A 14717-nucleotide genomic window follows, 5' to 3' on the forward strand; every position below is an offset into this window, starting at 1 on the left:
TTATCAATAGAAGAAAACGTGTCGCAACACTGCGGTGCCCTGTCAGTATTTTTTAGCGCTGAGAAAATTTTTTCATTTTCAGCAGCAGTGCGATTTGTTGAAACGTGAAGGCCTATAGTCTGTCCATACTCTCAAACGCCTGCATTACGTCACTAGCGCGATCATGTTAGTTGTGACCCTCTCTAGCGAAGGGCGTAGACTGTCCGCAATGAAACGGAAGGTGGCTGGGCTCACTCAAAAACACTGCTTAAAGTGGCCGTCGCCTAATAACGGCAATGTGTCTTCGAACCAGCGTTCGTTACGCACATATATAGGCGCCCCTTTCGCGGTTGATGGCTCAGGGGGACAGTGCGGAAGCAGTCAAAATGAAGCTGTTCATGACGAGTGTTTGTTTGAGGCTCATCACTCTTGCCTTCGCAGCGATTAGCTCATCTTCGATGGAGCCGAGGGCGACAAGAGTCAGGCCCACCTCAACTCTTGCGTTATCTCTGTCTCTGCGCTGAGACATCGCAGGACCACGATGAAACGCGGCACGCCGTCACTGACCCAGCTGGACGCAGCCATGTAAAAAGCACGACGAAAACAAAAACAGCAAGACACCGACTGTTCATAGTTGCCAGACGAACTTAAGTTGCTGCTAAAACGCAAAAAAGCGAAAGAAAATTACAGGTATGCGCATTACAAGCCACCAGACAATAAAAAAAAACAGTTTTATGCTCCGCCGTCGCTGAATGTGATGTACATGCGCAGATTCTTTTTAATATTTCCAATCTTTCCACAGCGGCATTTTTTCTGCAGCGTTCTTCTGAGGCACCGCCTAAAGCAGTAGTCCGGTGCCGTGTGTCATCAGCGCCACTCCTTTCTGCAAATGGTCCCCTTAGGCGACAAAAGGGGTTTACTTCAAAGTACTTTACTTTTGCCCGTGTGTCAGGGGCATTTATTGTTTCACTTCAGCGTCCCCTTCTTAAAGGCGTTCTATCCCGCCCTATGAAGCATGCCCATTGTGCATCGGGCTTCGATTATAGTAAATCAATCGCGCGAAGTGTAATGACTTCACTATACTCTGGACCATATGCTTTAGCCGTGTCCTATGGCTTTCACAGACTTTGACAAGGAAAAAGACTGGTGGCAAAGAGTCCTTCACAGCGGAGATTTTTCACATCGAGTACAGGCCGTCCAGAAGGCCTACGATACGGCAGTGAGGTTAAACCTTACTGTTCCGACGTGGGAACCACCTGCGTCAACGTAAGCGTCGATTTTCAGGACCTGAATAAAATTTACGTTAACACGCCATAACCGCAAATTTCATGAGCAACTATACACCTCTTCACAGGAAGGAGAAAAAAAAACACAGGAAGGAGAAAAAAAAACAACAAAAACAAGTACAAAGGCTAAGGACGCAGCGTTGTCAGTGTATTTTCGAGAGAGAGAGAGAAACAACATTTTTTGTGCATCCGGCGTGCGGGAAGTCCGCGCAGGGCGCGGGTATTCCCTATCTAAAAACTATAGCTAATAGTCCTATAGTCCCAGGCTCTAGATCTTGAGGACGTTGTGCTCTGGCTAGGCATTGGATACTCGGGCTCCTCCGCTCCCGTTGTCCGGGGCGTCGGTTCCCTTTCTCGTCTGCTTTGCCAGGGCCTCCTCAAGCCGCTGGATGGCCCTTCGTGTGTGTTTAAGTCTTGGGAGCGTATCCATGCTCCCACCTCATCGGGATACGTGGCTTTTCGAGGGTACGCGCCAATTCGCACAGCCCAAGGAGGGCTATGGCGGCGTCCAGGGAGGCGTTTATGGAAACGTGAATACACAAGGTAAAGAGTGGCGGTAGGCACTATAGAATAGGCGCAACGCTTGCCCCCATTTCTGAAGGAAATTATAAAAAATAAATGATGAAGATAAAAAAAAGAAAAATGCAAAGAAAATAATAAAAACAAATGAGCATCAAACACAGGCAAAGTACACAGCGCAGCGGGAAGCCTGGTTGTATTAGTTATAATAACTTTATGGGTTTAACGTCTCGACACCGCGATGTGATCATGACGAACGCAGTTAGTTGAGCGCTCCGGAAATTTCGACTATCTGGGGTTCTTTAACGGTCACCTAAACCCGAGTACACGAACCCCAAGCGCTTTCGCCGACAGTCGAGCCCCCATTGGTACGCATTCGAGTGTCCTGTCCACTAGACCACAGTGGTGGGCGAGAAACGTGATTGGCTACCTTTTGCGACAAATCACAATCGTGACACTGCTTGCCAATCGATATGCTGGAAGAATGAAGCAAATGCGAATTTTCATCTTGTGTTGCCGGTTGATAAGTGCGTCATGGTGCGAGTCATTCACTGATGCGTGACCTTTAGCCAGACAGCTTGGCTCTATGTCGCATTTGCCTAATGAAAGTTAACGCTAGAGTGATCAATCATTATTTTGCCCGTGCCTCACATCAGCAATAAGAGCCCGCTCTAAATCAACTTTAGTGTCATTAGAACATTGAAAATTCAATTTAAAGCAGTCGTTGAGCTCGACTGCTTAGCTGCTTTTGCAAAGCTCTCGAAGCTCGAGAGCTTTGCAAAAGTTCCTCTTCGCAGCACAAGTTAAAAGATTGTCTTAAAGACAAGGGCATTGTTGGTCCATACGTACTGTTTATGGGTATATTACGTACGTACGCAATAACGTTTGCACATGTGTTGTGTTGGCAGCCTTTAACTGCATGTTTTTACCCTGTGAAAAGCCCCGAGTTCATATTCGCTGCACGCAATTTTAAGTTTTTTTTTCATGAAGTTTCGTGGGCTCTTCGGCATCTCTTTGTAGCCAGGGCGTCAGTTAAAAGCTTAAGGTTTATATGTTAACGGATTAGCTAGTCATACAAGAACAATTTTTATTGACTTATTGTTAAAATATATACGCGTGGATGCTCCCTTACCCTGAATGCGCTATATATATATATATATATATATATATATATATATATATATATATATATATATATATATATATATATATATATATATATATATATATATATATATATATATATATCATCAGCCTGACTACGTCCACTGCTGGACAAAGGCCTCTCCCATGTTCCGCCAGTTAATCCTGTCCTGTGCTTGCTGCTGCCAATTTATACCCGCAAACTTCTTAATCTCATCTGCCCACCTAACCTTCTGTCCCCCCCTAACCCGCTTGCCTTCTCTGGGAATCCAGTTAGTTACCCTTAAGAACCAGCGGTTATCCTGTCTACACTCTACACGCCCGGCCAATGTCCATTTCCTCTTCTTGATTTCAACTATAATATCCTTAACCCCCGTTTGTTCCCTAATCCACTCAGTTATCTTCTTGTCTTTTAAGACAAGAAGAAAGCAGAGTGTATGTATGTATGTATGTGTATATATATATATATATATATATATATATATATATATATATATATATATATATATATATATATATATATATATATATATATATATATATATATATATATATATATATATATATATATATATATATATATATATATATATATATATATAACGGAAATAAGAAGAGAACTACAGAGAGGTAAATCACATCAACCACGAACGCGCAAGAAAAACAATCGGAACACTTCACGCGTCCTTATACAAACCACAAACCCAACATCGCACTCGCACAAAAGAAAAAAATAAAATAATACACAAGGATGTCACCTCTTCAGAATCCGTATTGTGTCTAAGCGGTATTGTTACTAGCTGGATTGTGTAGCATTTAGCCACAGCTGCGAAAGCAAAAACAAGGAAGTGGCCTAGGAGTTTGAAATAGAACAACATGGCACCACCAGGTCAAAGCAGGCTTCTTGGCCAGTACCTCGTGATGGGTAAACGCGGTATAGTTAGACGAACATTCAAACAACGGAGACACTGTATCGAAACTAGTTTCTTAGCGTTTATGTTTGAGTAGTTCTGACCACAGTTCACGCGACATTTATGGCCACCCTTTGTAAGCCAAACCGTTTGAACAGAAAAAGTGTGCCATATACGGCTGACCGGTCTTTTCGAAGGGTAAGTCGGAGCAACGCATGTTTCCCGCGACAAAAAGACGTGGCGACTCACGTATTTTCTAGCCATAAAATCAAATTTGTCACAGCTGTTTAACTGGAAAACTGGGGAGAAAAGGGCGTTTCGTCACACGTAAGGCAGTATAGTTGAAGTCAGACGCTGCAAGTCCGAGAGGGAAGAGAAATTGTATAGATGAAAATAAGACGTTGAGCAGTATAGTTAAGATCAGTGAAGTAAGAAAAACCACACACATTTTATACCATCACATAATACGGCATATGTCAAAGAAACATTTGCTTTAGCTTTAAACAATTGTTACTAAACGACCCATTTCTCGGCCGATTCTCCTCGGTTGGCGTCACATGAGAGTAGGGCACGCACACACACATAAAAAAACGACAAAAACAAAGACAGTTTCTTAAACATTTGCCTCAGATGACTACAAGGTGAGAGCCATTTCCTTTTTGTTCCTGAGTCGATAATCATATTGTGGTTTTAGGATGTTAAACCCAACATATCAAAAAAATGTATTGATCCCATCCCCCGAAAGCTTGCAGCGGGGGATCAGCCCGCCTCTGATCAAACAACGATGTCACGTGATGACCTGATCAGGTGACGTCGCGATGACGTCATACGATGACGCCACCCTACGGTGATTTTTTGCATCAGCCGCAGTGACGTGACGGACGTCGGCAGTCCCATCTTCACACTTGATGAAACATCTAAAGGGCTTTCGCCTTAACAACAACATCGACGACTGCAAGAACAGAATATCAAATGCTGTACTACGCTAGACGCACGGCACGAGGCCGCCAAGTCAACATGTTTCAACCTTCTCTTCGACGGCCTTATTTTTGTCAGGCGACATAGCAGTAACGGAGCGAGAAGTACGTATAGATTGTAATTGTCATAAACATCAAGAGTACTTACATAGATGTCTGTGTGATCGTGTACTACCCGTACGTCCATTTGCAGAAACATGTGGTTCTTCGGGAAGCATAAAGATGGCGCTCTCGTCTGCAGCCCTTGCGGGAGCACGCATCACTCATTTTATATGTCCGCTCTATTCCCTTGTTCGTGAGATGTCGGCATTGATGTCGAAAATGACTGCCATTGGCACTGCTATGAGGACGTGCGGGGTCAAACTCTCACGAAGCTTTCAATTTTCGCTTGCATATTTATACACGTACGAGCCTACATAAATGTTGGCCTAAACAATTACAAAACAAGTGTTCACGCTAACACATTTGCATCCAAATTGTTGACACTTTTATTGAAGTAGCAGAAAGCTGCACTTAGGGATATGAAGCCTTAGGCAGTGGGGAGACATAAGGAACAAGCTATACTGTAAGACAGTATAGCAGCGTTGGAGTCTCGATGGCGTTTATTAGGCCGAATCGCCTGATCAACCCTTCGAAACGAAGACGACGTTCTTCGTGATGATGATTATACACAGATGAAGAAGATGAAGGTCATACATTGTCAATATTGTGCTTACAATACATTGATTGTCGAACATTTCGGAGCCTGTTAAGTTTGCAACTTGTAATAACGAACAAACCACAAATCTGGAAAAAAAAATAAATATTAAATATATCGAATAATTCTTTCATAGTTAGTTTCTGTTACTTGCAGTGTATATTGCTTTTTGTTTGTGTTTAGCGATTTGCCTTTGCGGCAACGATGATATGGTTACAGTTCTAGATTTCCGAAATGTGTTGGTGCACTTATTTTTCTGCATGTTTTCTTATGCAAGTTTTCGGTCACTTTTATATTGTTGCCAGAGCCAGCCTGCCGACTGTTGATGTAAGAGGGAGGACCTCGTCAGGCGCCAACACTTTAAATCCCCTCTTTCCTGAATGTATCCATCCTTGTGGACGCTGGAATAAAATCAGTTGAAGAGCTGGGACATAGAAACGCTCGAGAGTAGCGCAACTAGACGGGGCACACAGGAAGGAACAGAGGGACTCAGACGCGCCTGTGCTCGTATACCCACGATGGTTTCCATGTCAAAACCAATTCATTTGAATTCAGCGCAGTGTTCGGCATTGTCTCTCAGGGGAACCAGCGCGAAGGAACCAGGAGTCCAAACGCCGAGGATTCAAAGTGTAGTGAATGAATCTCGACTCTAATCCCAGCGAACCCGTCTTACTCTCATATGAAAGAACACTTCCAAAGATTTAGGTACACGTTAAAGAAACCCAGCTGGTCGAAATTTCTTCTGGAGCCCTCCACTATACGGCGCCTCTCAGAATAATATCCTGGTTTTGGGACGTTGAAGGTCATCAATTATTATTAACGCTTCTAAGGACCTAACGAAAGGCGTGCTTTGCATATATTTTTACCATTCGTTGTCGGAACACAAGATGGTACGACTGGAAATTGGTCCTGTGACCTTGAGTGTACTATTACATTTAGGTGTCATTGCCACATAGGCCGGGAAAAGAAGAAGGAAAAATACGCATGAAGTGGCGCTTGCAGTTGCGTTATGGTAGTTCCGTCCTGCTACACCAGAGTGTCTTTCTCCAAAAACAAATCGCCCCGACGCGCGTGAAACGAGACTTCCGCGCTTATTATTACCGTACAACGAGTTGCGCAAATGGCCCCTGGACCGGTGTCCGGCTGGCCTTCCTTTCGCGGGGCGACCATGATCGCTAAACCAACCAGCGTTAAACGAACTACGAGTTCCGGTCGTACCTGTTCCCACTCTCGGCGCAGAGAGCAAGCACGAAAGAGATAGAGAAAAAAGGAGAAACAAAACGAAAGCAGCTAAAAAAACTGTATATACAGGAAGAAGGCAAGGGAACGCTCGTCATGGAAGTTAACGCTAACTAGCATCACAAGCAGCATACCATAACCCTCGGCTGCTCGTCTTGGATGAACGCCTTTTGGAACGTCGTGCAAGGTGGCAACCATGCGAGGCGGTGGTTAAGCCCATGAATAAGGGTGTTACTAAGCCTTCTTTCACTGGCTTAAGTCTCATCAGGTCGGGTCAACCCGGTTCAATCGGTGCGTGCCCTTCGGCAAGCCTCGGGTGTCTTGCCGCACCAAGAGACGGTGTGTCATGGCGCTGTTACGCCTGCGTAGCAATGAGAGAAGTGAATTAACACCACAAAAAAATAAACAAACCACAGCACAATAACGCGAACAAACAAAGGAGTGTTATATCGGGTAAGTGTATGCCGACTGCACGGCTCCGTCACCCCTTATAGCGCTGTTTTTCTATAGCCACGCACGATACACACGACTGCTTGCTAAGCTTACTGGACTCGTCTTCCATTCCGCTGCGTTCCCACGAACACAAAGCGAAGCGTTGTAGTTACGTGGGAAGAAGATTCAGATGGTGCGAGCTTACCTCTGCTATATGGCTATTCTCGTAGCCGGTCAAATGGGTAGCCGGTCAAATGGTTATCTCAACGTTCGTGCCTCATCTCATCCCTCTCGCTCTTCCAGATAGCTTTGATTGGGGATAGCGGGTAATCGAAAAACAAAACGCAACCACGTGCATGTGCGTTCCCCCCTCTATTGCTTCATCGTCACATTTGTTATGACGACCTTCTGGGGTCATTCAAGGTGCACCTTAAAGTACACATTTATTAAGCAATGTGTGTGTGTGTGTGTGTGTGTGTGTGTGTGTGTGTGTGTGTGTGTGTGTGTGTGTGTGTGCGTGTGTGTGTGTGTGTGTGTGTGTGTGTGTGTGTGTGTGTGTGTGTGAGAGAGAGAGAGAGAACGAGAACGAGAGAGAGAGAGTGAAGCGAGCGAGCGTATCCTGTATCCTCCGTGTTCCATTATCTGGCAGAGCCCAAAATGCTGCGAGAGGCCCGTCACTAACGAACTAATAGCCTATGCCATGGAGAGTGACGCCTGGCTTCTCTTCTCCGTGAAAAGAGCCCACCAGCAGCTGCGAGTGGTGCTAGAGAGAGCACACTGAATGCTGACACAAAGCAGCCCTCTCGTTAAGAAGCTCGTTCTTGAGCCCCGGCCACTGGCGGCTTCGCCTGAGAGTATATGAGCCCCGGTCGCACACGTTCAGGGTGTAGCGGAGCACGCAGTGTGCTCCCAGGGGGGGGCCCAGTGCAGTCGTCCTCTGCTTTTAATTGTTGTTCCGCGGTAAACTTCACGAACCAAACGGACCGGTTGGGCCGAATGGACGGCGCCCACCTTTTTGCCTTCGGCTGGTTGGTGGAGGCATCGGAAGCGTGCAGAAAAATAGACGGAGAAGGGAGGGAAGGGGGAGGGGTGCTTTAATTCTATGCTGGAGACGTGTAAACAGACTACATGTATGAAAGAGAGACAGCGAGAGAACACGAAGCGAAGTACTGGCATCTGAATTGCGGTTGAATCATTTCGACCAATGGAGCCTTTCAGAATGGGCTCTAATCGCGAGTCTCGGGAACGTAACACCATTCCGACGCAATGAATATTCAGTCGTATGCTAATGAAGTAACTATTTTGGTTAAGCCTTGGTTCGTTCTTTCAGTCGTTGGTTGAGGCAATTTTTCGTAGGCGGGCTTAGCATGGCAATCAGCCCCGGCAATTCATCCACCTGTTCGGCTCATCCAGACTAGCTGACCCCAGACACTGTGTTAAAAAAAAAATAGATGCTGAAAGAATGTATATAAAAATAAAGGAATAAAGACCGTGTACTTCAGGAAATATGGATTGAACCAAGGACAATAATTGCCTTCAGTGATTAACGAGATATAAAGAGTACATAGTAACAATAAAATGGGAACGTGAAGCATTCGCACGACTCATAATGCATTATAGTCTAAGACGACTCAGAAGCGAAACTCATCACTTTTTTTTTTCTTCTCAGTCGATGAACTAATCTTCGCTACCCTCCTTAACCTTATCGTTTTTTTTCACTGCCTCCAAGACTGGACGCATTGCGAGCTCTTCGCACCTCACCTGTTTCTGCACAGCATGCCTCTATGATCGGCCCAGCTTTGATCAAGAAACCATACCGCGGAATGATGCAGGACGTGATCCACGTGACAGCAAGTTACGTGACGTCATAGTGACGTCGTGACGGCGTCACCGAATGACGTTGTCATCATGCGATGCTTTTGTTTTGTTTTTCATTCGTGGCAAAGACGACGACGGTCAATTTCCGCGTAAGACGAGGCACCTGAGGCGCCCGCCTTTAAAAAAAAGAAAGAAATAAAGGTTACCACTGACGCCCCACACTCTTTGAGGCTTTCTTGTTGTCTATCATTTTCCCTCCAGCAAATCGAGCTTCATTTCGGGCGAAGGCGACCCCGACGAGTGCGTCAGACGAGTTTCCGTGTCCTTCCACTTCTCGGTTCGCCGAACGACGTTCGCGATTTCAGACGCACGGGGAAAAAAAAGAATAAAGAAGCTAATTAGAAGTCGTATGCTATAAGGTCATTGTAATGACGTAACTGCGCAATTACATTCTGAGGGTACTTCACCGTCTTCGCCCAGGTTCAGGCCTCCGCCCTCCGCGCTCTTCCTGCTATCAGCGCGGCGCTGTGCTGAACGTGTCGCGCTTGCTCGTAATAGCTTTAAACGCTTGCGCTTGCATACGATACAACCCGCACGACTATTCGAAGCTGCATATATATGGTAAGGCGAAAGCAAAATTTACACGTCTCATGTGTAACTCGCATGAGCCACAGAAATCGGACAACAGTTACTAAAAACGAAGAAGAGACGCCAAGTAACATTTCTGGGCATGCGTAACGAATAACGGAGAAAAGCTTTAGAAAAACATCAGAAAAGCATCTGGGTTTCACATTTCACCTTCTGTGCATACACAGTGTTTGAACGGTAGATTTTCCCCACAATGGTTGCATCATGATTCCCATATAACGCTTGAAACAGGATCGACCATATATATGCTTTGAGTAGGCATACAACTTTTAACATGTTCCGACAGCCGACTCAGTTATCTTGCTAATACGATACACAGCCTCCCGTGACGTTGGACGCCTCTTGGAAAAGCGTGTAAACTTAACGTTATGTGAATTTCTTCGCCTTTTAAATGACATCTTAATCACTTACAAGACCTCAGAATGAGATGACATCATGCACACACAGCAGTGACAAAAGCTGGCTCAGGTTTAGCTCTTGTGAACGTAGTTCATCATCATCATCATCATCATCATCATCATGATCATCCTGACTACGTCCACTGCAGGACAAAGGCCTCTCCCATGTTTCGCCAGTTAACCCTGTCCTGTGCTTGCTGCTGCCACTTTATACCCGCAAACTTCTTAATCTCGTCTGCCCACCTAACCTTCTGTCTCCCCCTAACCCGCTTCCCTTCTCTGGGAATCCAGTTAGTTACCCTTAATAACCAGCGGTTATCCTGTCTACGCGCAACATGCCCGGCCCATGTCCATTTCCCCTTCTTGATTTCAACTATGATATCCTTAACCCTCGTTTGTTCACTAATCCACTCTGCTCTCTTCTTGTCTCTTGTCTCTTAAGGTGAACGTAGTTATCACGAGCTAAAGGCGTATTTTCGTTTTGCTATGACTATGCGTACAGTTCTCCATTAAAACCTTCACACGGTCACGTGGTACTACGGCGAGGCCTCAGGCAGGCGCTGCTGCGACGAATTGGCAGACGTGGTGTAGTTGAGCATTCGCTCAAAAGCAACATAACAATAGAGGCATCAGTAATTCTAGGAATACGGATATATTCGCATAATATTTACACATTTAGCACGGATATGTCACCGTTCAAAGCTCGTGTATATTTATGAAGCGCGCACTCTGAAAGAGCTGATCATTCTTTAAGTAGCACCACTGCAACGTGCCGACGTTGTCATAGGCAGTGTGAATTCAGTACTCATATTCATTGACAAGTATTAACAACGTCCACAGTATTCATTAGTATCAGTAAACTGCACCGAGTATTTAAAACACGTGGTACACTTGTCCAGTGTTCAGATAGGGCCTCTAGATTACACGTCCTTTTTCACAGCTTGGACCGTGCATATATAAGTATATATAGGTATGATGTAGATCTGTCTGCCCTGTCCGTGCCCTCAAACATTGGCGTTTATTTATTTATTTATTTATTTATTTATTTATTTATTTATTTATTTATTTATTTATTTATTGACAGTAGGTCTGATGCACGGCCTATGTGTACCAGGCCATTAGCTTCTGCGAAAAGAGAAAAAAAGCAACAAATACAGCAGCGTTGTTGGCGCTATCCTACACGCCTCGCACTGGTTGGAGGTTATCGCTAAGAGACGCATCTCCGGTTCCATGCGAGACTATAACGCGTAGCGTACCCTACTTACGAAGTCCGCTAAGCCGAACGAGAGCGTGACTTTATTTAACTGACTGCGCGCCCCAGCTCGTTTTCCATATTAGAATATTCCCTGCTCTCATTTTACCCTCCCCACATTTTTTTTCCTGCATGCTCTGGCCTTCGAGCCAGGATGTGCGCGTTGTTCTTGCGATCCAGACTTGCCTGCTGGTTATTTTAGTGCAGCGCTCCCAAGGCAGCAAAGCTGACGTCAGTATAAGCTCGTAATTGAACTCGCGTATCTAATCAGGCACCGTCCCGATGGCATTTCAGTCACCTCGTCCAGAAGGCATGTCACTTTTCAGTTGAATCCCGTATGTGCGGCATGTCTTGTATGATTTCTGCGCTACAAATGTCCTGCGTACCGATTTGATGTAGGAGAAGAATCCAACGCCAGGCCACATGGGTTTTAGCTTCGTTTTCGTTTATTATATACACAGGAGAAGTGAAAAGAAATATTCATTCATTACTTTTTATTCGCAAGATATTACCGAAGAGTACCTATACTCTTGAGAGTCACAGCGAATCATTTTATGTGTGCGAAATCTGTGGCAGCTGCCGATCACTTACAGCTATAGCCAATCCAGCTATAAGCGATCGAATGATGCGACAACAAACAAAAATGAGTTGTCACTCGAAGGTGTACTGACAGTCAAGTTCTCGACTATTGCGTACCATCGCTACGCATGCAGACTCCGGTCAATTTTTGTATTTATTTATTTATTTCAAGTAAACGTTGAATATAGGTAGCTACTGTAATGCCATTATAGAATAATTGGCTCCTGCGGCCACCCTGACGAAGATGTACGTCACCTGCTTCTGGAGTGCCCGTAATATGAAGCACAAGGACAAGTATTACGAGGAAGTTTGCAACTTTTAGATAGGAGGCCCTTCACAGTGACGAAAACGCCAGGTCCATGGCCAACTGCAGGTCCTCAGAAAAGAACAGCTGTTGCCTTCAAGACGTTTCTTGAGGAATCGAATATTTATGGAAATATCGACCATATGTGATGTCGTCTTCATGCAGAAAGAAGTAGGTAATATTTATTTAGTGTGTTTAATATGAGTAATCATCTATCTCGGTGTGAACTGACCTTGAATGTGGAAATCGTGTACATATGCGTCTATTAGGCGAATATGAACATTCATGTGAGTAGAACTGACTTTATGCGTGGCTTTATGAACTGACTTTATGCAGTTCACATACACTAATGTGTATGTGAACTTACCTGTGAAGTTTCGTTAACGTGTACTTCACATCATATGTTGTACAGACTTGCATTTTGTGCCCTTATTGTTAATCTTACGGCCTATCTTGTCTACTAAGAAAAAAGGAGTAGCCGGTGTCACCATAATAGCACAAACTTATCCTATTGCATCATTTGAATAAGAAAAAAAACATAATTGGCTTTCCGCTTACTTATTGCCTACCAGATATTTTATCGAAATTCTCGGAATATTTCACAAACCTATATCGCCTTTAGCCGGCAGCTGTCCTAATGATAATTAGTGGTTCAGTTCAGAAAGGTTTCTTTTATTTATTTATTCTAGAAATACATTAAACACTGGACATTCACGTACTCTCCATAGATGTGTTAGTATTAATTTCTCCTTGTGCTTTCATGCGAAGTCTGAGAGTGGTTTCGTCAATACTAAGCAGATCTGCTTGACAATGAGAGCCAGATCACAAACCTATACACTTCGTATCTTAGTCTGCCGCCGTGGTATAGTGGTCACGGTGCTCGGCTGCTTAACTGAAGGTCGCGGGTTCGACTCGAGCCACGGCAGTCAAATTTCGATGGACGTGACATGCTAGGAGGCCATGTTCTGTGTGACGTCAGCGCACGTTAAAGAGCAGCAGATGATCGAAATTTCCGGAGCCCTCCACTACGGCGTCCCTCTCAATAACATCTTGGTTTGGGAACTCTGTGTGGTGTGGACACATTTCTATGTAGTGTAGACATTTCTGCGTGGTGTGGACACTCAGTATTGAAAAAAAAAAACGTGGACTCATTGCGTGAGCTTTGTGTTACGTACATGTGTATAGCCTTGTGTTTGCTACAAAATGTGCGATGTCGACTTTTATGAAAGAGAAGAAGAGTAGCCGGCGTCACGCGTAGGCACCAACCTCTCCTTATGTACATTTATTTAAAAAAAAACTGAAAACCCGTGACATTATTATTGCTTCGTATCTGACGCCGATACCAGGAGTCTTTGCATATCTCACCCTTCAAGTTTAGTTTCAAAACTAAACATCTAAACCTCGAAATCAGTGACAAATATATATTTATTCGTCAAAAAATTCCAAATAAATGCGTCTACAACGTTATACACACCATCTGTAGATCAGTCCGCCCTGTTCGTACCCTCAAGCATTTGTGTTTATTTATTTATTTATTTATTTATTTATTTATTTATTTATTTATTTATTTATTTATTTATTTATTTATTTATGCATTTATTGACAGTAAGTCTGATGCACGGCCCATGTGTAGCAATCGGACGCGAGGGCTACGCGCTGCCCACTGCACGGAACTAACAAAGCGCCGGGGAGCGCGTATCGTTCACGGGACCGTTGCTTGGCGCCAACGAAATGAGGGCCGCCTTTGATACGAGGTCAGACGGACGTATGCGTGCTGGGCCGGCGATGTCTGCGCGTGCGAAGGCAGTCGGATCGACGACCACCTGGAGTTTCCGTGAAAAATCGGTCAGCTACATACGAAGCGAGAGACGTGGGCGGTGGTCGCGAGGCTCGGCAGGTGCCCGCGCACAAGACGTGGCACCCTTCGCATCACAGCGTATCAACAGGGAAAGAAAAAATGGCGAGGATTCAGCGATATGAAAACGAAGAAAAACAAACAAACAAGTGAGCGGCCAGAAATGCAAGAGTCCATTTAACACGTGTGTGCCATATGCAATATCACAGCCCGTTCCGGTCAAGGGATGAAGAAGTGCAAAACAAGCGGCTGGTCTACATAGATCCCAAAGGCAGTTTTCAGTGGGCCGCCGCCATGAGTGCGCGTGGCTCGATCGTGTGTTTGCGTGTAATCAGTTTGAAAAGAACAGGAAATAAAAAAAAATGAGTCAGGAAAATGCACTCTTGACCTGCCCTTAACACCTTTGTGTGACGGGCGGTATAGCCAGTATAGGTTTGTTTCAGATGCATGAAATACGAAGCCGTGTTATGTCAGGGTCGCGTTCGGTGGAGTGGGGCTTAGGTTAATTAAGGGGGGCACTCAAAATCGACTTGCTGGTCTTCAGGGCTGAAGTGAGACATACATACATACATACATACATACATACATACATACATACATACATACATACATACATACATACATACATACATACATACATACATACATACATACATACATACATACATACATACATACAT

General features: G+C 44.6%; 1 long non-coding RNA gene across 2 annotated transcripts in view; it reads right to left on the reverse strand.

Annotated features, from left to right (window-relative positions):
* Positions 1 to 5287: 5287 nt before the first annotated feature.
* The window catches only part of LOC142817683 (uncharacterized), a 128006-nt gene continuing 118576 nt past the window's right edge, over positions 5288 to 14717 (reverse strand). The window contains exons 3-4 of one of the 2 annotated variants that reach the window (XR_012895302.1): positions 6886 to 7112; positions 5288 to 5601 (exon numbers count right to left, since the gene is read on the reverse strand). This is a non-coding gene — a long non-coding RNA (uncharacterized LOC142817683). Of the gene's footprint in view, positions 7113 to 14717 lie in introns of both variants that reach the window. The other variant, XR_012895301.1, reaches the window with a different exon arrangement.

Source organism: Rhipicephalus microplus, chromosome 5, assembly GCF_043290135.1.
Source record: "Rhipicephalus microplus isolate Deutch F79 chromosome 5, USDA_Rmic, whole genome shotgun sequence".
Lineage (NCBI taxonomy): Eukaryota > Metazoa > Arthropoda > Arachnida > Ixodida > Ixodidae > Rhipicephalus > Rhipicephalus microplus.